Here is a 21,668-nt window from a genome sequence, read left to right as displayed (position 1 = left end):
TTAAAATGTGGAAAACTGAACAGGAGTTTTAAAGGCATGGTGCTACTCTCACCACAAATGTTGCACATAACATCTTCCAGACCTTGAGCATGGAGTGCTGGGATATCCTGATGTAGTGGATGATCAGAGGACTGGCAGCCCTGCCATGTGAGGAAAGGCTGAGAGAGCTGGGTTTGTTCAGCCTGGAAAAGAAAAGGCTTGGGGAAGACCTTATTACCATGGACCAGGACATAAAGTGTGGTTACCAGGAGGAGTGAGACTCCCTTTTTACAAGGAGTCCCATGGAAAAGATTAGGGGTGAAGGGGACAAGCTACTGCTGGGGAGATTCCCACTGGACTCCAGAAGAAATTGTTTCTCTGTGGGAACAGTTTGACATAAGAATCATCTCCAAAGGGAAGCAGTGGAGTCTTCTGCATGGTGGAGTTTGAAGACTCATCTTGACAGGGTGCTGGGCCAGCTCATTTCAACTCTACTGTGACCTAGAAAGTTTGGACCAGATGATCTTTGGGGTGCCTTCCAACCTGGCATTCTGTGATTCTGTGAATACATCAGTGAATTCTGCTTAGCAGAAAATGAGTTGGTGACTCTAGCAAGCATCAGCTGCCGAGCTGCTGAACAGTTGTTGCAATCAAGCCTTTGAGCGAGAACATTAAGATAAATCCCCATTCTTAGTTAATATCTCATGAGCAGTTTGATGCATAGAGGCTAGGATGTCTCTTTTTTAACTCTTGCCTGGTAGAACCCCAATCAGTGTTTATTTACTTCTGCTGAACAAAAGCATCAATTGATCCTGCCAGGATAGACAGACATGGATTGTAAGGATGGTAAGCGTTCAGTCATAGGAGACTTGAACATCTCTCATATGAAGAAAGACTGAGAGGCCTGGAGTTGTTTAGTCTGGAGAAGAGAACTCTGAGAGGAGACCTTATCAAAGTCCATAAATGTCTGAGGGGAGGGTGTGAGGATGAAGGTGATGCTCTCTTCAGCACTGCTCAGTAATAGGACAATGAACAGTGGGTACAAACTGGAACATAAGAGATTCCACCTCAGCATGAGTAGAAACTTCTTTGCTGTGAGGATGATGGAGCCCTGGAGCAGGATGGTCAGAGAGGTTGTGGAGTCTCCTTCTCTGGAGACTTGCAAGATGTATCTGCATGCATTCCTGTGTGACCAGCCCCAGGTGATCTTGTCCATTGCTGGAGGATTGGACTGGGTGTTCTTTTGAGGTCCCTTCCAGTCCCTGCCATTCTATCATCCTATGATTCAGTCCCAGACTTGGTGGAAAACATTTTCTTTTCTTTCTGAATCATAGGAGAAAATTGAAATTTTATATGCACAGAATTACAGATAATTATTATTATTGTGCCCTCCTAAGTTCTTATTCTGTAGGAGAAGAGTATAGCAACAAATGTGACAGAGATGAAACAGATATCTATGAATAACCAGGCTGCTCAGACAGGTTGGGGAGTCTCCTATAGAAACTTTCCTCTTCATTGTGATCTTGGGAAATGTGCTGTGGGTGACCCTGCAGAGGGTTTGGACTTGATCTCCAGAGGTCCCTACCAACCCCTACCATTCTGTGATTCTGTGAAACTATGAATTAGAGGAGCAAGAACCATAGCAGTGACTGTTACAACATGGAGTGCTTCCATATTACATGCCACAGACCTTGCCCTACTTCTGTTTGACAGTGCAGTCAAGAAATACCTGAGGGGAAAAAAATAAGCTGCCAAAGCAGGAGTTATCTGCCAGAGGAAAGGGAGAAAATATTGCCAGTGGATAACTGCAGGTGTTTGTCTAAAACTGGAGGAGGTGAAGGAAGCAAAGATAAAGAAGAGAGATTCATGTTCTATGACCTACCACAGCAGAGGGACAAGCAAAAACTGACCCAAATTGTGGGAAAGAGGAGTACGTTTGGTGAGGGTTGAAACCAGCTGCCAGCTGGAGACTCTCAGAGTGAGTTTTAAATATTGATGAGCTTACATTGCTCAGAAGCTGACTGAAACTTCTGGGCATAACATTTCATTTAGCACATTGCAATAAAGTGCTGCAGCTGTCTGCAAGGAATCATAGAATCATTAATCTTGGAAAAGACCTCCAAGATCATCAAGTCCAACCTTCCACCCAACACCTCTATGAGCATTAAACTATGTCCCAAAGTGCCACAGCTACTTGTTTTTTCACCTCTTCCAAGGGATTTTGACTCCACCACCTCCCTGGGCAGCCTGTTCCAATCACTGACCACTCTTGCAGAGAACAAATTTTTCCTAATCTCCAACCTAAACTTCATTTGAGGGGATTACCTCTTGCCCTGTTGTTAGTTACCTGGGAGAAGAGGCTATCACCAGCCTCACTGGGTGAAAAAGTTTCTTATCAAGCTTGTACATTACACCCATGGTTGTGATATCTGGCAAGTTTGGGCAGAAGGTGACCTGACCAGGCTATTCCTCCTCCAAGTGGGGCAATTTCATGTGTGTTATTACTGGATACATTTTGTACTCTGCTTTTATTTCTTTTGTACTTCCTTTATTAGATCAAGAGCAATCAGAGAAATAGCTGGGACGTAATGTTTTCCTTCTACAGAAGTCTTAATCAAAAGCAATTGATTTTGTTTTCATAGCCATTGTAATTGAAACACGGGAGGCTTTTTCCCTAACACTGATGTATTTTGATTTAAAGTATAATTAGTGCAAGCTTCCATTTACCTGAAAAGATAGGTGTTTGGGTTTTTTCACAGGGGAAAAAAATAATTAAATATTCCTCACACAATTCCTTCACCAAATAGAAGAAAAATACCCGTTTCTTACTATATCATAGGTCTACCACTGCACTTCATGCAATCCTAGAATGTTAGGGGTTGGAAGGAACCTCTGGAGACATTGGGTTCAAAACCTTCTGCCAAAGCAGGGTTACCTAGTGCAGGTCACAGAGGAACACATCCATATGGGTCTTGAAAGTCTCCAGAGAAAGAGACTCCACAACCTCACTGGACAGCCTGCACCTGGGCTCCATAGAATAGAATACATAGAATACATAGAATAAACCAGGTTGGAAGAGACCTTCAAGATCATCGCGTCCAACCCATCAACCAATCCAACTCCGCCCAAGCAACTAACCCACAGCACCAAGCACCCTGTCAAGTCTTCTCCTAAAAACCTCCAGTGATGGCGACTCCACCACCTCCCCAGGCAGCCCATTCCAATGTGCAATCACTCTTTCTGTATAGAACTTTTTTCTAACATCCAGCCTGTATCTCCCCTGGCGCAGCCTGAGACTGTGTCCTCTTGTTCTGGTACTGCTTGCCTGGGAGAAGAGACCAACATCCGTCTGTCTACAACCTCCCTTCAGGTAGTTGTAGAGAGTAATAAGGTCACCCCTCAGTCTCCTCTTCTCCAGGCTAAGCAACCCCAGCTCCCTCAGCCTCTCCTCGTAGGGCTTATGTTCCAAACCCCTCACCAACTTTGTTGCTCTTCTCTGGACTCGTTCCAGCAAGTCTTACTCGTTCCACCAGCCTTACAACAAAGAAGTCTCTCCTTATGTTGAGGTGGAACTTCCATGGTTCCAGTTTGTATCCTTTGTCTCTTGTCATATCTCAGGACACCATTGAAGAGAGCCTGGCCCCTTCTTCTGGACACTCACCCTTCAGATATTTATAAATATTGATAAGGTGCCCTCTCAGCCTTCCCTTCTCCAGGCTAAACAGCCCTAGGTTTCTCAGACTTTCCTCATCAGACAGATGTTCCCCCTTCAGCATCCTCATAGCCTCCATTGGATACTGTCTAGTCTATTCTTGTCCCTCTTGAAGTGGGGGTCTCATAACTGAATACAATACTCCTGCTGTGACCTCACCAGAGCAGAGGAGGAGCAGAACCTCCCTTGACCTGCTGGCCACAGTCTTCTTAATGCACCCCAGATGACCATTGGCCTTCTTGGGCTGAGGGGCACATTGCTGTGTTATGGATAACTTCTTGTTCACCAGGACTCCAAGGTCTTTCTCCATAGAGCTGCTTTCCAGCAGTTCAAGCTCTAATCTGCACTGGCAAGTCTGCACTTGTCACCCTGAGGGACATCAGACTTAGAAACTAGGCATTACTGGGAAGCAATTTGGGAAATCTTCAGCATCATACAAAAGGCCGTGGCTGGCTTTAAGTAAAAGAATATTGGAACCTCAGCCTTAATGCAGGATCATATCTTGACTGAAGGTGATGTTTAACATGCCAAAATCTTTTTTTCTGTAGCTGAGTTGTCAGCAAGTAGGTGTGAAGATGAGCAATAATAGGGCTGTTTTCCTGTCATCTAGAAATGTCCCAAGTCTTGGTAATTTGTGCTTGTAAATGTGTATCACAGGGGTCAAATACCAAAGAAAGGACTTGGAGAATGTCAGAATAATGGGGCAGGGAACAAAACCAAATCTGTTTGGATCTGAATTATAAGTGCATGATAAAGCACTGGTGGATATTTTATTAGAGTTCTGTAGGTTTTCATAGATTGATTCATAGAATGATTTGGATTAGAAGGGACTTAAAAAATCATCGTATTCCAACCACCCTGACATGGGCAGGGACAGGCTGAGAGAGTTGGGGCTGTTCAGCCTGAAGAAGAGAAGGCTCCAGGGAGACTTTAGAGCAGCCTCCTAGTACCTGAAGGGGGCTACAGGGGAGATAGCAGAGGGGAGGGACTTTTTACAAGGGCTTGTAGTGATAGGATGAGGAGCAACGGCTTTTAGCTGGAAGAGGAGAGATTGAGACTGAAGATTAGGAAGAAATTCTCTTCAGTGAGGGTGGTGAGACACTGGAACAGATTGCCCAGGGAGGTTGTAGGTGACCCCTGGTGAGCCCTCCCTGGAGATGTTCAAGGTCAGGTTCGATGAAACCTTGAGCAACCTGGTCTAGTGGAAGGTGTGCCTGCCCATTACAGGGGGCTTGGAACTTTAAGGTCATTAAGGTCCTGTAATCTTTAAGGTCCTTGACAATTCAAACTATTTTTCAATCTTTGGTTTTGGTTGTGTTTTAGTTTTGGGGTTTTTTTGTAACTGAGAAAATTTGTCAAGAATTGTTGTTGGGAAATTTTCAGAGAGCTGTTAATTTAGTGCTGTGTGCAGCTGCAGAGCATTATTGTGTCAGATGTACTGAAATGGGGCCCTGATTTAGTTAGAGGGATTCTGCAGGAGCTGATGAATGCAATCCCTTGAAGAAGAGTTAAATACTTGTCTCAGAGCTCCTAAACCAGGCACTTGGACAATACACCAAGCAATTTAGAAAACCTAAGTGAACACCCATAAAGTCTATGCCCTTAACTCAGTACCCTCTTCTCCTTCAGACTAGATTACCATGTGTTTAATCTTAGGTCTGAGTTTAGGCCTTGATAACTTCATTAGGAGTTAAATCCATGCTTATGTTAAGAGCAAATATGCAGAAATCCAAAATCCATTGCGAGATGCAGTAGATATCATAGAATCATAGAATGGTTTGTGTTGGAAGAAACCTTAAAGACCATCTAGTTCCAACTCCCTTGCCATGGGAAGGATGCCATAGCATCCTCTACTAAGCCAGGTTGCTCAAAGGCCCATCCAAGCGAAGCTATTTTATAATGGTGTATGAAACAAGTAAGCCTCTGGGGCTTGAAAATATTATCCTAAGCTACAGGAAACTTTAACCTTCACATGTAGTTAAGCACCTTATTCCTAGCCATGTCACTGGGTATTAGACATTTACACACTGAAAAAGCAGAGGTCCTCAACACCTTCTTCACCTCTGTCTTTATGAGTGCTGTTGAGTCCCAGGCCATGGGGAAAAAAAATCCAGGTTGATGTCAGACACAGACTTGCCATCAGTGAAGGAAGAGTTGGTGTGCCAACTATTGCAGGAGCTTATCCATACAGATGGATGGGCCTGGGTGCCATCCACTCAGGGGTGTTGAGACAACAAAAGTAGTGAATGGTCTGGAGAACAGGGCTGGTGAAGGGCATCTGAGGAGCTGGGAGTGTTTAGTCTTTAGAAGAGGAGGCTGAGGGGAGACCTCATTGCTCTCTACAACTCCCTGAGAGGAGGTTGGATTGAGGTGGGTGTTGGTCTAGTATCAGGTGACAGAAGGAGAGGAAATGGCCTGAAATTGTGCTGTAGGAAGATTCAGGTTGGATATTAGTAACAATTTATTTGCTGCAAGACTGGTCAGGGGTTGGAACAGGCTGCCCAGGGAGGTGGTGAAGTCACCGTCCCTGCAGGTGTTCAAGAAATGTGTGGGCATGGCATTTGGTACATGGTTTAATGGCAGTGGTGGTGTTAGGTCAAAGGTTGGACTCAATGAGCATCAATGTGTTTTACAACCAAAACTATGATATAAATAATGTGACAGGATGAGACATTAATTTGCCTTTCCACGATTTGGAAACAATTTCAGCAGAAGAGTAGCATGATGCCACCCACACTGTCTGTTTCCCCTTCTTTCATTTATTTATTTTTTTAATCAAGTGCATGCTGAAATTCTGGAGCTACTGTTGTGTTTCCATAAAACAAAGCCACACAGGCGACCAAGCTTGCATTGATTCACACAGTTTATCACCTCAGGAACGTGAGACTCATTAGCATTCACCTTGCAAATGTGTTTGAAAATCTGTGCAAACAGATTGCATTTAGATTTTGGAAACCTGATAGACTAGGAGGAATATCAAATGAAACTGATCTGTGAAAATAAATCCAGTAACAAGAGACAAGAAGCAGCTTGCCTAGCGAGTCACTGAATCATTGGATCGTAGAATTATAGAATCATGGAATTATAGAATCAGAGACATAGAATCATAGAGCCATAAAGCCATAAAGTCCATAGAATTATAGAATCATAGAACCATAAAGCCATGGAGTCACAGAATCATAAATTCATAGTCATAAAATCATGGAGCCATGGAGTCACAGAATCATAAAGTCATAGAATCATAGAATCATTTTGGTTGGACTGTTTGAGATCTTTGAGTCCAACCATTCTCTAATTCTACAAGGTCTGGTGCCAAACCATGTGCCTCAGCACCACATCTCTGTGGCTTTTAATCAGAATCCCCCATTGTTTCATGCATTCAGATGCCTCTCTGCAGACCACTGCCCACATTTTCCTTTCCCAAGATGTGTTGAAGTCCTTTTACTCTTGATGCAGCTTCAAGTAGGCACAGAAGTTGTGCTTGTCCATATGAATAACTCGCCCCTCTTCAAATCCTGTTATGCTCTTTTCCTCAACGATTTCCTGTAGCATTGAATTCCACGGGCTGATAATGTGCTACTTTAAGACACTTCCCTTTCTCTTCATTTCACATTTTCTGCCTGCCAATTTCATCAACTTTTCTTTTCCATTTGTGGTATGGGGCTGGGACTGGCTGTGGAGGAGTACCGGATCTCTTTCCCCTAAACCATTCATTATTTCAGATGGTCCTGCTTATACTCCTGCTTTCTAAACTAAATAGGCTTGATTATTTTAATTGTTCTCAACATTTTATGCCTTTTCTACTCACATATGCCTTATCCATGTAAAGCTTCACTGTCTGTGGCCCCCTGGAGCTTGGTGTTGAGACAGACTACCCTGTGTGCAGTATAAAGTAGTAAAAAATATATCAGCAAATGATAAAATCCCAGTCTGCTCCAATATTTCACAGAGTCACAGATTGAATTCAGTTGGAAAAGACTCTCAAAGGTCATCTTGTCCAAGCCCACTCCAGTCAGCAGGTACATGTCCAACTAGATCAGGCTGACCAGGGCCACATCGAATATGATCTTGAATGTCTCCAGGGATGGGGTCTCAGCCACATTCCTGTACAACCCCCTCCTGGAGCACCTTTGCAGAAGATACCACATCTGAAGTTCTCAAGTATCTTCCTCACAGCAAGGTCATAGAACCATAGAATGTTTTGGGTTGGGAAGGACCTTAAAGATCATCTAGTCAGAAGTGCTCCATCAGCTATAGCAGAAACCCCACTGCAGTGAGACCTCCCGTGGATGAGAGTGGGCCTGAAGCATTAGGGATGAGAAGTTTTAAAGGGAAGGAAAAACAGAAAAAGAAGGGAGGGGGGTGGAAAAAGTGAAGGCCATTTTTTAAAAAAGGGGTTTTTCCTAATTGCTTTGCCAGAGGAAAACAGAGCTTTCAGGCAGGCTAGGAAAAAGCCTCATGGTGAGCACTGCTTAGTGATTAAGAATGGTGCAGAAGACAATTTATTTCCTTTAGCAATCCCTATTAATTATTTATTTTGATCAGTCATTCCCTTCTTATACACTCTTAGCAGCACATCAGCCTGATGGTATTGAGTGCTAGATCCTGTTCCTGAAACACTCAAGATAATTTAGGTCTCCAGGTAATTTAGATCCCTGCAGCCTGTGAAAAACACTTGGGCTCTTTCTCCCACTCCATAGTACTCCACATTTATCTGATTTTCATTGTATCTGCCACCTAATCACATTGCTGAAAGGTTTGCAGAGTCTCGTTTGGTACCACACAGAATCGCAGATTGACAAAATGCACTGGTTTGAAAAGGAACTCTCAAACATGATCTTGTCCTACCACCCTGCAGTCAACAGGGACATCTGCCACTGGAGCAGGTTACTGAGAACTCCATCAAGCCTGACCATGAATGTCTCCAGGGATGGGATCTCCACCACTTCTCTGGGCAACCTGTTCCAGTGCTCCAGAACCTTTAAATCTACGCTGCTCCCATTTCACACTACTGACCTTCATTCTATCACTACAAGCCCTTCTAAATAGTCACTCTCCAGCTTCTTGTAGGCCCACTTCAGATACTGAAGTGCCTTCTCCTCTCCAGGCCAAAACTCTCACAGCTTGTCTTCACAGGAGTGGTGCTCCAGCTCTATGATTATCTTCACAGCCCACCTTTGGACATGCTCCAGCAGTTTTCTCATGTTGGGGGCCCCATAGCTGGACACAGTACTCCAGGCGAGGTCTCACAAGCAGACTAGGGCAACAGAATAACCAGCTAGCCTTTATTTACTGTCTAGAGGTAGACTAAAGCTAAAGTGATAACAGAATCAGTTTCAGAGCCAAGAAGGTAAGGTGCCAGGGGATTATTACACCTGTAATTTGCCTCATGTAGGACAACCAAGGTATGGGTAACCCTTACCTTGCCACAGTGATATTTCAGCATATATCAGCATACCTTGGGAAGAATATCTGTCAAGGTTTGTGCTTTGGTTTTTCACTTTTACAATTTATTGATTTATGTATTGCTAGTAGAACAAAGGCAGGACAGTTCTTAGGTGTCTTGGACATACTTAATGTGACAAGCAGGACTAGGGAAGCAATTGTCCACCTGTACCTAGCAGTGCTGAAGCCACACATCAATTCAGCTTTGGAGTCCTTACTAGAAGAGAGACATTGAGATGTTGGAGAGTTTCCAGAGAAGGGCAACAAAGCTGGTGAAAGGTGTGGAGAACAGGTCTGGTGAGGAGCAGCTGAGGGACCTGGGGTCATTTAGTTTGGAGAAAAGGAAGCTGAGGGGAAACCTTCTGGCTCTCTACAAATCCCTGAGAGGATGTTGGCGTGAAATGGGGGATGGGTTTCTTCTCTCTAGTGACAGAAGGAAAGGAAATGACCTCAAGTTCCATCAGAGAAGGTTTAGATTGGCTGTTAGAAGAAACGTCTTCCCTGAAAGGATTCTCAAAGCTGAAATAGGTTTCCCAAGGAGGTTGTTGAATCCCTGTCCCTGGAAGTGTTAAAAAAGGCATAGATGTGATGCTGAGGGCATGGCTTAGCACCAGCCTTGGTAGAGTAACAGAACAGTTGGACTGGATGATCTCAAAGGGCTTTTCCAACCAAACAAATTCTATGATTCTAGTCTGTGATTCTGCTTGGCACAGTCTTGGAATCAAAACTTTCCATGAGGATTCTTTTCAGCTGTAAAAGAATGTTGGGTTAGAGGACAAGGAGATGATAGCTGCTAAGGTCTGATGCCTGGACTGGCAGCCTCCCCTGCTCTGCTGTCTGAACTGAGTGTAGCACGGATGTTTTAATTAAGCTGGTTTGTTGTGGGGGTATTTTTCAGAATTTGAATTCTTTGGAACTTGAATCTAAACCATCAGCTGGTAGGTGCACATGAATCAAAAGTGAATGTAATGGTCAAATGAAGAAAAGTGCTGGAAAACTATCTGTCTTGGTATTCTTCACAGTGTCTGTTACCATAGCATCTAAACAATCAGGGCAGCTGGTGCTGGCTTGGAGAATACTTCTAAATTCTTTAATAAAAAACATCTGCATTTTAGATTAACAGCCTTTCATACCATGCTTATTAACACCCACCTACCTTTTTTTTCCCCTGGTGCTCAGCAGATTTTTACACAGACCTGACAGGATGTTTTTGTAGCCAACAAAATGAGAAGCATCAAAAATGGAGCCAGTTTTCTTTCTGGGGACATTAGCACTCCTGCATGGACTGCATGAAATCTGTGGCCACCAGGTTGTTCAAACTGCTGATTGCAAGCAACCTAATACAATAGAGCACTCATTTTAATTGCCTGATATACTTATTAGTAGCATATTCATAGCTAATGAGCTAAAGTGTCATGTTATATTAGCAGCTTGATCACTGACAGTGAGATAAACTGGTAACATTTCTTCGTGGTTGGCACTTTGATTACATTACACTTATCACCACCATGCAGATCACTGTCCAATTGACAGGAATACTGAGATAGTCAACAGCTCATCAGCTACTTGCATATTTCTTTCCCACTATCTGCTGGTGTCCATAACTAATACACTATTTTTCCTGCAAAACATTAGATGTAGAACAGTAGAAATTATTGGTACTTACTAAGCATTTTGCACAGAATCACAGAATCATAGAATGGTCTAGGTTGGAAGGGCCATCCAAAGGTCATCTAGTCCAACCCCCTTTGCAAGTAAGCAGGGGCATCCTCAACTAGATCAGGTTTCCCAGAGCCCTGTCAAGCCTGAACTTGAATATCTTCAGGGATGTGGCCTCCACTACCTCCCTGAGCAACCTATTACAGTGTTGCACTACCTTCATGGTGCAGAACTTGTTCCTAATATCCAATCTAGATCTAGCCTTCTCTAGTTTGAAGTCATTGTCCCTCATGCTAGCACTACAGTCACAGTCACAGAATGCATCAAGTTGGAAGGGTCCCTCAAAGGTCATTTTGTCCACCCGCCCCTGCAGTGAACAGGGGCATCTCCAACTACATCAGAGCCCCATCAAATTTGATCTTGAATATCTCCAGGAGCAGGGCCTCCACCACATCCCTGGGCAACCTGTTCCAGTATTTTACTGCTCTCACTGTGAAGAACATGCTTCTGATGTCCAGCCTAAATCTACCCTGCTCTAGTTTCAGGCCACTGACCCTTGTCCTATCACCACAACCTCTTGTAAAAAGACCCTACCCAGCTTTCCTGTAGACCCCCATTCAAGTATTGGAAGGCCACTAGAAGGTCTCCTTGCAGCCTTCTCTTCTCCAGGCTGAACTACCTCAACTCTCTCAGCCTGTCCCCATAGAAGTGCTCCAGCACTCTCGTCATCTTTGTGGCCCTGCTCTGGACCCATTCCAGCAGGTCTATGTCCTTCTTGTGTAGGGGACCTCAGAGTTGGACACAGTATTCCAAGTGAGGTCTCACCAGAGTAGAGGTGCAGAATCACCTCTCTGTATCTGCTGGCCTTTAGGCTGATTGAGGTTACTTTAGGATTGTTACATTCAGAGTACTCCAGGTTTTCAAAGCAATAGTGGTTGTTGATTACAAACTCACAAAGAGAGATCATGACCTGCAGAGATGGCTTAAGGTAGACTCCAGTTCCTAAGGTTATGTGACTCTCTTCATCTCCACTTCCACTGAAAGGAAGCAGTCAGATTGCTTGTCTTTTTTCAAACCAAAGTCTAAAAAGTGATATTTAGGCACATTAGGTACCATCTGACTCTGCAGAGGGCCTGAAATGATGGCCAAAAAGGGCTTCTGAACAATGCTTCAGTCAGTCAAACTGCACAGGCAAGATAACAGGACAGAGTTAGGCAACGTCTGCTGCAGTATTTCAGAGGAATCAGCCTGGTGGAATCTGTCATGGATAACAGCATGGTGATTGAGCTGTTAAAATGCCTATTCCTTTTCTCCCTCACTCCGTATGGGTTTCACTCAGCCCCAAGAGACTATCAGAAGAGGAAGCTCTTGGCCACGAAGATGCTGAAAACAAGATTGTAGAGCCAAGGCTGCAAGAACAGGTATTGATAGCCTGGATGTAAGGATGAGCTGCAGACTTATGTTGTCCTAGCTCAAGTCTAGCTGTTTCAGACTAATAGAAATTCAACAGTCATGCTCCACTGACTGAAGCAAGACCATCTGGATAGAGACTGGGTACCAAACAGTAGTGCCAGCTCACATCTCTTTTGTAAATATTTATGGATGGATTGCCTAACTCATCAAAGAATTTCACTGGAAATAGTTTGCTTCCTAGAATCATTTGAACTTCTGAGCCTAAGGAATTTACTCCTGGACTTTGTGAGTGGGCTTCTCTTCATTCCTCTTTCTCATTAAAGACAGATAGGAGAATTTTGGCCAGAAATCATGGACATGTTGCCTTTCCTTATGAAATACCACACACTTTGATCTTGAACTGGAACATCTCTCCTATGAAGAGAGACAGAGAGACTTGGGGCTGTTTAGCCTGGAGAAGAGAAGGCTGAGAGGGGATCTGATCAATGTCTATAAATATCTGAGGGGTAGTTCTCAAAAGTTGCCTTCCCAGTGATGCCCAGTGATAGAATAAGGAACAATGATTACAAACTGGAACACAGGAGGTTCCAGTGAGGAGAAGCTTCTTTGGTGTGAAGGTGACAGAGCCCTGGAGCAGGCTGCCCAGAGAGGCTGTGGAGTCTTCTCTGGAGACTTTCAAGACCCATCTGGATGTCTTCCTGTGTGACCTGCCATGAGTGATCCTGTTCTGGCAGGGGAGCTTGTATTTAAAGCCAAAGATCTTTGCCTTCCAAGCCTGAAGAATCATTGAATGGCTTTGAATTGGAAGCAACCTTAAAGAGCATCTAGTCCTAGCCCCTCTGCCATGGACAAGTGTTTTTACATTTGAAAATGTGTCTGTTTTGCCTAGAGCAGTAATTAAAAACCAACCACCAAAAAACCCAACCTGGCTTTCCTTCAGGCCTTGAACATAAGGAGGAAGTTCCTTACAATGAGGGTTGTAAAATACTTCAACAAGTTGCCCAGGGATGTGGTTGAGACCCCATCCTTGGAGACATTTAAGATCAGACTTTATGTGGCAGCCTGATCTGGTTGGAGGAGTCCCTGATCACTGGTAGGCATTGGACAAGATGAACTCTGAGGGTCCCTTCCAACCCAATGCAATCTGCGAATCTTGCCTGTCTTAGGAAACATTCCTATTTTTTTTAGACAGAGTCAATCAGATGAGGCCAATCCTGTATGGGAACAGACTGGGAATTTTAACACACAATGAAAAAGAAGAAAAAAGAAATCTGTTCTAACCTTTGAATTAGGGACATCCAAAATCATTTCTTACTTCAGTATTTGAAATGGGATGCAAAGATAGCTATAAAGTTGATATTTATACTGCTCTCCAGAAGGCTAAAGGAGATAAAATTCTCTGATAATTGCTTCCTGTTGTCTTCTATGGATTTTACAAACCATGTGGGGCCCTGTGTGAATGAGGCAATTTAACATAATGCAAATCTTTTACAAGCTCAAATATATTGTGTAAAAGTTACACAATGTTAATCAGTCAAAGCATTCAAACAATTTTTGTTCATCAGAAAGAAAAAGAAAAGATTTCTTCCCTTTGCAAATATTTCTGAACATTTAAGCACTTTATTAAATTGCACAAAGCACTCAGTGGGCTTTGCCTTCAAATAGAGTGAAAATAAACATTGTTTTTCAAGTGAATGCACTTGTTTGGCTTATTCTTCCATCTCTGTGGTTTATTTAGTGACCAATCAAAATTCCAAGGTAAACTCAGAATTCTTTTGGTTGGAAAAGACTTTTAATATCATCCAGTCCAACCATTCTCTAACTCTACCAAGTCTGATGCTAAACCATGGCCCTTAGCACCACATCATTGACTATTTGAAACACCTCCATGGGATTCAACCACCTCCCTGGGCTGCCTATTCCTCAACTTGACAACACTTTCAGGGAAGAAGTTTCTTCTAAGATCCAGCCTAAACCTTCCCTGGCACAACTTGAGGACCATAATCCTCCTGCTAGGGAGGTGTAGATAGCAAAGAGGTCTCCCCTCAACCTCCTTTTCTCCAGACTAAACAGTCCCAGTTCCCTCAGCTGCTCCCTGCCAGATGTGCTCTCCAGACCCTTCACCAGCTTCATTGCCATTCTCTGCACCCACTTCAGGACGTCAGTGTCTCCACTTTCACTTCCATTCAGTAGCAGGAGGAGTGGTGGCAGGGGAATAGAGCACTAGAAAGTAGTGCTGGGTTGGTACAGGTTTCTGTGAATAGCTCTTGGTACATCTAGTGAACTTTCCTTTCCTGTCACTCTTCTGCTGGCAGTGGAGGGAAAGCATGTCTCCTGATGGGCAATTAAAGGCCACCAAGGTGTGAACTTGGTCTGAACTTCCCTTGCCAGGAGTCCCAGCCTTTCTCCACTGATCACACAGAGAGCCGACAGATTCAAATAGTAGTCACTGTGGATATTTTGCTTCCCTTACAGGAGTCAAGAGCCTCAGGAGGTCCTGGCCTAGCTGTGTGTGATCCCTTAGTGCAGATTTTATGTCCTACATCCTCACCTCTTAACAGCTGCCTCTGTGGTATCAGTCATGGCATCCAGCCAATGTAAGGTAACTACTGCCAGCCCTATCCTGAAGCCCCTGCATTGTACCAGATCAAATCAAGCTCTCCTTCGAGAGAAGCAGTCCTTATTAGTTTGATGGCATGTGCACACAAAAGTTCTTGATTCCTAAACAACTCCCCCAGTGCCTCCTCCAGAAACTGAATAATAACCATCTGGTGGTCCAAATTTTACAAAGCATAGACATGCCAGAATTTCCTTGGCAAGATTTTAATCAAAATGAAGGAGGCAAACCTGCCAACAACAGCCTCCTTCACTCTACAAGCCTGATTCATCTACAGACACCATCCCTCCTGTGCTCTGGAGGAGACAGGTGTCCTGTGGGGAAAAAAAAAAAAAAGAAGAAAAATAGAAAAAAAGCCCACCACACTGTATAATTGTTTTGTTAAAAATTATACTTACTGGGGAGCAGAATACATTTCACAGATATTTGTATTTCTAGCATTTCTCAGCTCACAGTTCTCAATTCTGAAAACTTCTCAATCCTTTCCTCTACTTCTTGCTCTACTGTCTCTCCTTGCTCTACTTTTACTTCTCTTCCCCTGTACTCTGAATTGCTGAGGCCTCACCTGGAGTACTGTGTCCAGTTCTGGGCACCACAGCTCAAGAAGCATGTTCAAGAAACATGTGGACGTGGCACTTGGGCACATGGTTGAATGGGCATAGTGGTGTTGGTTTGAAGGTTGGACTTGCTGATCTCAGAGGTCTTTTCCAACCAAAACAATTCTATGATTCTATGAGTGAAGCTGTGCTTCACTTAGTATCATCATAGTACCATAGTATCTGTCAGGGTTGGAAGGGACCACAAGGATCATCTAGTTCCAATCCCCCTGCCATGGGCAGGGACACCCCACACTAGATCAGGCTGGCCAGAGCCTCATCCAGCCTGCTCTTAAACACCTCCAGGGATGGAGCCTCAACCACCTTCCTGGACAACCCATTCCAGGGCTTCAGCACTCTCATGGTGAAGAACTTCCTCCTCATGTCCAGCCTGAATCTCCCCACCACCAGCTTCATTCCATTCCCCCTAGTCCTATCACTACCTGATATCCTGAGAAGTCCCTCCCCAGCCTTCTTGTAGGCCCCCTTCAGATACTGGAAGGCCACAATTAGGTCACCTCAGAGCCTTCTCTTCTCCAGACTTATGCAAAGGCATAAGGGTGCCTCCACGCCATGAAGAAGACTCCTCTAGCATGGACTGTGGGTCACAGTAATCATGCATCTGAAGCTCAGCTCCTCCTTTTCCAATATTTACACTGCCACTGATGATGGATAGGAAGGCAGCTGGATGCAAGCAATGGCTGCTTTTCTGGACTTGGTAGATTAAATAAATAATGTTTAAAAAGACATTGTGCTTGGCTGAAAGGTCAGGCCCTTGCTGCCTCTTTGTCCTGATGATCAATTTATCAGTGTTTGCATTCTGATGGTCTGAATCTTTCCCTTACACACGTGAAACAATATTTCATTTAAGATGGAGGCCCTTCTTCAGCACCTCTCCCACAGCAGGGTGTTGATTTCAAACCCACATGTCAGCATTAATCAATCTGGTGTTAATTTGAGGTTAGCTAAAGGAATTTCATTGCGTGTGAGTAGAGAACTAATGTTGTGGAGTAGAAACGGCATAGCCACTCCAAACCAAAATGTTTTGGCCTCTAGAGTTAGTGGAGAGTCCTCAGGAACCTGTGATAGATTTTGCTGATCTTTTAGCCAAATTAAAAATAAATGTTAAAAAGCTAAAAAAAAAACCTCCAACCAAGCAAAAAAAAAACAGGTTGGAAGTGACCCCAAAGATCACCTGGTCCAACCTATCTAGGTAATAGTGGAGCTGAAATGAGATGGCTTAGCACCCTGTCAAGCTGAGTCTTAAAGCTGTCCAGTGTAGCAGAATCCACTACTTCCCTTGGGAGATGATTCCAGATTAGGAATAATTTGACACTGTGTTTGCATTCTGTTCATTACTGGGCACCTCACTATAGGAAGGACATTTTGGTACTGGAGCTTGTCCAGAGAAGGACAAGAGGCTGGTGAAGGGCCTGGAGCACATGGGCTATGAGGAGGTGCTGAGAGAGCTGGGGTTGTTCAGCCTGGAGAGGAGAAGGCTGTGGGGAGACTTCATTGTTCTGTACAACTCCCTGAATGGAGGTTGGGGCAAGGAGGGGGCAGCATCTTCTCCCTAATTGCAAGCAACAGGAGCAGAAGAAATGGTTATGTGCTGTGTCATGGTTTAGTGTTGACCCTTCAACACTGAGATAAAGGTTGGATTGGATAATCTTGAAGGTCTCCTCCAATCAAATATATTCTTTGATTCTGCCACATCTCAACCAGGAGATGGAGTTGATCTTTTTCCCCTTTATTTTTGCAGGAGATACCTGCTCTGAGCAAATGGATTCAAAGCCTCTCAATATTTAAGTTATACTGAAAAATCCACAGGATATTGATTTAATGTTTTCAGTAAGTCAGATTATTTGGCTGCTCATCTTTGCCTCGTGCAGGAGCAGAAGAAAGTTCTGTTTGTTCATCCAGGAACAAAATCCACCAAATTTAAGCAAACTGGGCTGAATTGCTGCATAAGCCCTATCCACCTTGTTCACACTCAGGTACAATGACTGTATTTCTGACAGTCAGGGCAGAGAAACTTGAATCTCAATGCCTTATGAAACCCCAAAGAACAAAACTACCCTCACTTTATGAATGTCACCACTTCAAGACTCCACAACACATCAGCATGCTGCCAGTTGGGAAGATTCTTCCCAGTAATGGGCCAGCTGACAGAGTTATCAGGAAGCTCCAAGCACATTGTTAACATTTTCTACCAGAAAAACCTTGACAGTGTCTGTGCTCATTCATCTTTTTCCTTCACCACACACCCAATCCATCATCCAACAAATGCTCATCCCACTGGGCTGCTAGCTCCTGATGAAAAAACAGGAACAGCCCAGGTTGTTTCAGGAATATGCCTTAAATCCATTTCTGACTCAAATGAATCACAGAATCAGAGAATCAGAGAATTGTTTGGGTTGGAAAAACCCTCCAATATCGTCAAGTCCAATCGTTGACCTAACACCACCGTGACCATGTCCACACATTTCTTGAACACCTCCAGGGATGGTGACTCCACCACCTCCCTGGGCTGCCTGTTTCAATGCCTAACCACTCTTGCAGGAAAGACATTTTTCCTGATCTCCAACCTAAACCTCCCCTGGCACAATTTCAGGTCATTTCCTCTCATTCTATCACCTGATAATAGGGAGAAGAAAGCAACCCCCACATGGCTCCAACCTCCTTCCAGGGAGCTGTAGAGAGCAGTGGGGTCTCCCCTTAGCCTCAAAACATCAAAGAAAAGGATGTTCTGTTTGAAGAGCTGAAAACTGAAGGAAAATTCCAGGATTCCTAACAGAAATTACCAGGCTTTGGTTATATGAGCTGGGGGTGTCCCAATAAAGTCACCCTTGCCATTTATTCTTGACATCCCTGACAGAGTGATGTCCATATTTTGACAAATGTCTGATGTGACAGAGATTTTTCAGGGAGAGATTTACTGGGCCTGATCAGAGAATGGGGTAGGAACCTTGCAGTATGACAATTCTTCCTACTCCTCCCCCAGAACACAGCTGTGTTCTCAATGTTAAGTGGAGCCAGGTGCTACTAATAGAGCATCTGCCTCTCTAAATAGAAAAGCCCCAAGTGGTTGATGGCTTTTTGTACTGTGTTCTTCACTTGTGTGTTAGCCTACTGTGAGTCAGTGAGAAAGGTAAAAAGACAGTAAATATTATGCAATTAAGGTAAAGTTAGAGTGGCAAAGCAGCATTTAATTAAAACATTTTGTTTGTTTTTATTTCTTTTTTAAATATGCTTGGAGTAACTGCTGAAGGACCAAATTCTACATGTTAGTAGATGCTTTGGGACTTGGTTCAGGTAATGTTTCAAATTCAGCTGACATCCTAGAATCCTAGAATGGTTTGGGTGGGAAGGGACCTTAAAGACCATCTAGTTCCAACCCCACCCTGCCATGGGCAAGGACACCTTCTACTAGACCAAATTGCTAAAGGCCTCATCCAATGTGGCTTTCACCACTGCCATGCCTGGAGCCTCCACAACTTGCCTGGGCAACTTCATCTAATAAGAAGATATTCATTCAGAGAAAAAGTGAATGACAAAGAAACCTCAATGCCTGAACTTGTACTTGCTATTTTCCACTTGCAGGAAGAGATTTAAAGTTTTGGTTTGGTTTGTTTTTAAATTGCTAATAGTAAATAGTAGTAGCCTTAGTATTTCACTATTTTGGTTTCTTCTTGTTCTGCTTTAGTTTGAAGTCAGTTGCAACCCTTTCTTAGTTTTGGGGGAAAGTAGCTAAAACCATCTTTCTTCTTGCACTGGTATCATAGAATTGTTTGACCCTTAAGATCACAGAGTCCGACTATTACCTAACTCCTCCTCATGTGTGTATCAGATATTCCACAGGCAGGAAATATTTTATATCCCAGAAAGAATGAAAGAATTCTGTGTGCCATAATACTAATCATCCTTCTTCATTTGGAGAAACTCCCATAACACTGGATCACTTGTAAATGGTTATGTCATTTTTTTCTCAGTAAGAACTTCCATAAGCCATTGTTCCACCATTAATAAAAGCTGAGCCCTTGTGCATGCCATGAATGTGGTCTGCTACAACAATGTTAGCTTTTATTGACTGATATGGGATTGAAGAAGTGACTTTTTGTGGTTGTTTTTTGCCATAAGAAAACTTATTTTCCGAGTTAAAGCTTAGAAATGTGTGGACATGACACCTGGGGACAAGGCTTAATATCCATGGTGGTCACAGGTTGATGGCTGGACCCAGTGATCTTAAAGGGCTTTTTCTGACCCAGACAATTCTATTCTATGATTTAAAGTTTTATGATGTTTCCCTGTACCTCTTATTTTACAGTGCAAGCTCTGAGATGGGGGCTCACAAACTGTCGTGCAATTTGGCATATAGAATTTGTTTAGCATAATGAGCTTAAAATTAATAGCTCAATTTGCTTAGGCCTTAGGCTGCAAGCTGTGAATGTTAGCCTAGATATGCTGCTCCAGAGGAGGTTTAGGTCGGACAATAGAAGAAATTTCTTGACTGAAAGGGTTCTTCAATACTGGAACAGGCTCCCCAGTGAGGTGGCTGAAGGTGCTTCAAACACCCAGTGATGTGGTGCTAAAGGCCATGGTTTAGCACCTTCCTTGGTAGAGTTAAAGAATGGTTTGACTTGATGATCTTAAAGGTGTTTGCCAACTGAAATAATTCTGTGTTGAGCTTTTACCTCGTTAAGCAGAAAAAAGCCTCATAGCCAGTTTAAGCCAAAAACTAAAGAAGCTACAATCACAGAATGCATCAGTTTGGAAGGGACCCTCAAAGGTCATCTTGTCCAACCTCCCCTGCAGTCAGCAGGGTCACCTTCAGGTAGATCAGATTGCACAGGGCCCCTTCAAGTTTGGCTTTGAATATCTCCATGAGGGGCCTCCACCATATCTTTAGACAACCTATTCCAGTATTTCACCACTCCCACTGTGAAGAACTTCCTCCTGATGTCCAACCTAAATCTGCTCCAGTTTCAGACCGTTGCCCCATCAGCATCATAAATTGTAATGTTAGAAATAGGAAAAGAAATGGGTCTCCTAGAGACATTGGAAGGACCCAGTGAAGAATGGGAATATTTAGGACCCTAATGTGCAAACTAATTGCAAATGAATGTGCACCTAATTGGTGCAAACTGTTATATGAGGGGTGAGGTAATTAAATTGAAAAACTGGAAATCCCCAGTTGTGGATTAGCAGGGGGGAAAAAAAACATGAGAAAAGCAATTCTTTGTTTATGGTCCCTCTTTGGAGGTACTCAGCCTGAGCTGTAGTGCTAATAAAAGAACTTCATGGAATTTCCTTTTTGGCTTATGGAGTCAGTTGAAACCTAGAGTGCAAGCCTGTTGTGGTGGCTGGCATGCCACATTTCCATGACAAAACAAAGTTTCAAGCACTGCTTTGAAAGATGGTTGAACCACTGAGCTTCATTATGGATGTATTTGGTTCCTGGTTCAGATGGAAGTATTTGATGCAGCATGGTAGAGATGATATTTAAATCAAGTTTCTTAAATATGCACATTTAGTGTACTTAATTGACTGTAAAATAATTATTCTGTGCTGTATAATTACATTATGGCAGGGAACAAGGCTTCTAAACATCTCAGAGGCAAATGATTACAGGCCCAGAATTAAGACATTATTCTCTCCTAAAACTACAGTAAAACAACTAAAGGATTTTTGCTCTGTAGTGAGGTCTTTCCATCAGACCTGAGGCTATATTTAAGAAGATCCTCTTAATGTGTTCTTCCTCTTGTTTTCTACCTTTCCTCATGCCATTTTAATTTAGCAATACAGATGGAAATAGACCTCAAACCGTGGGCAGGAACAAGGATTAAAATCTCCATACAGCACCAGTAGCTTCAGATAGATCAGAATATCTTACACTAGTCATGTGGGAACTGGTGGTGGTCACAAAAGCAGGCATCTTCCGAGTGTAATTTGGGACACTTGAGCTGAATGGTGAAGGCGGATGATGTGGCAAGCTCCCTCTGAACACTCATCTGTGGACTAACTAGAGTTAAGTTGCTTGCAAGGAAGAAGGGCAGGAAATCTGTTTCCCTCTTCTCTGAGAATTTTAGCCTGACCCTGCAAGGGGGAGGTGGAGAGGAGTGTTATGAGTGTGTGTTAGAGGGAAGACAGACAGAATAGGAGAGGGATGACAGATGAAATGGAAGGAATAAAGATGATGGAATAGAAGAAAGAAATTTAGAAAGGAATAGAGCAGAATTGAATGGAA

This window comes from Dryobates pubescens, chromosome 1, assembly GCF_014839835.1.
Source record: "Dryobates pubescens isolate bDryPub1 chromosome 1, bDryPub1.pri, whole genome shotgun sequence".
Lineage (NCBI taxonomy): Eukaryota > Metazoa > Chordata > Aves > Piciformes > Picidae > Dryobates > Dryobates pubescens.
Note: the sequence above shows the minus strand (reverse complement) of the source record.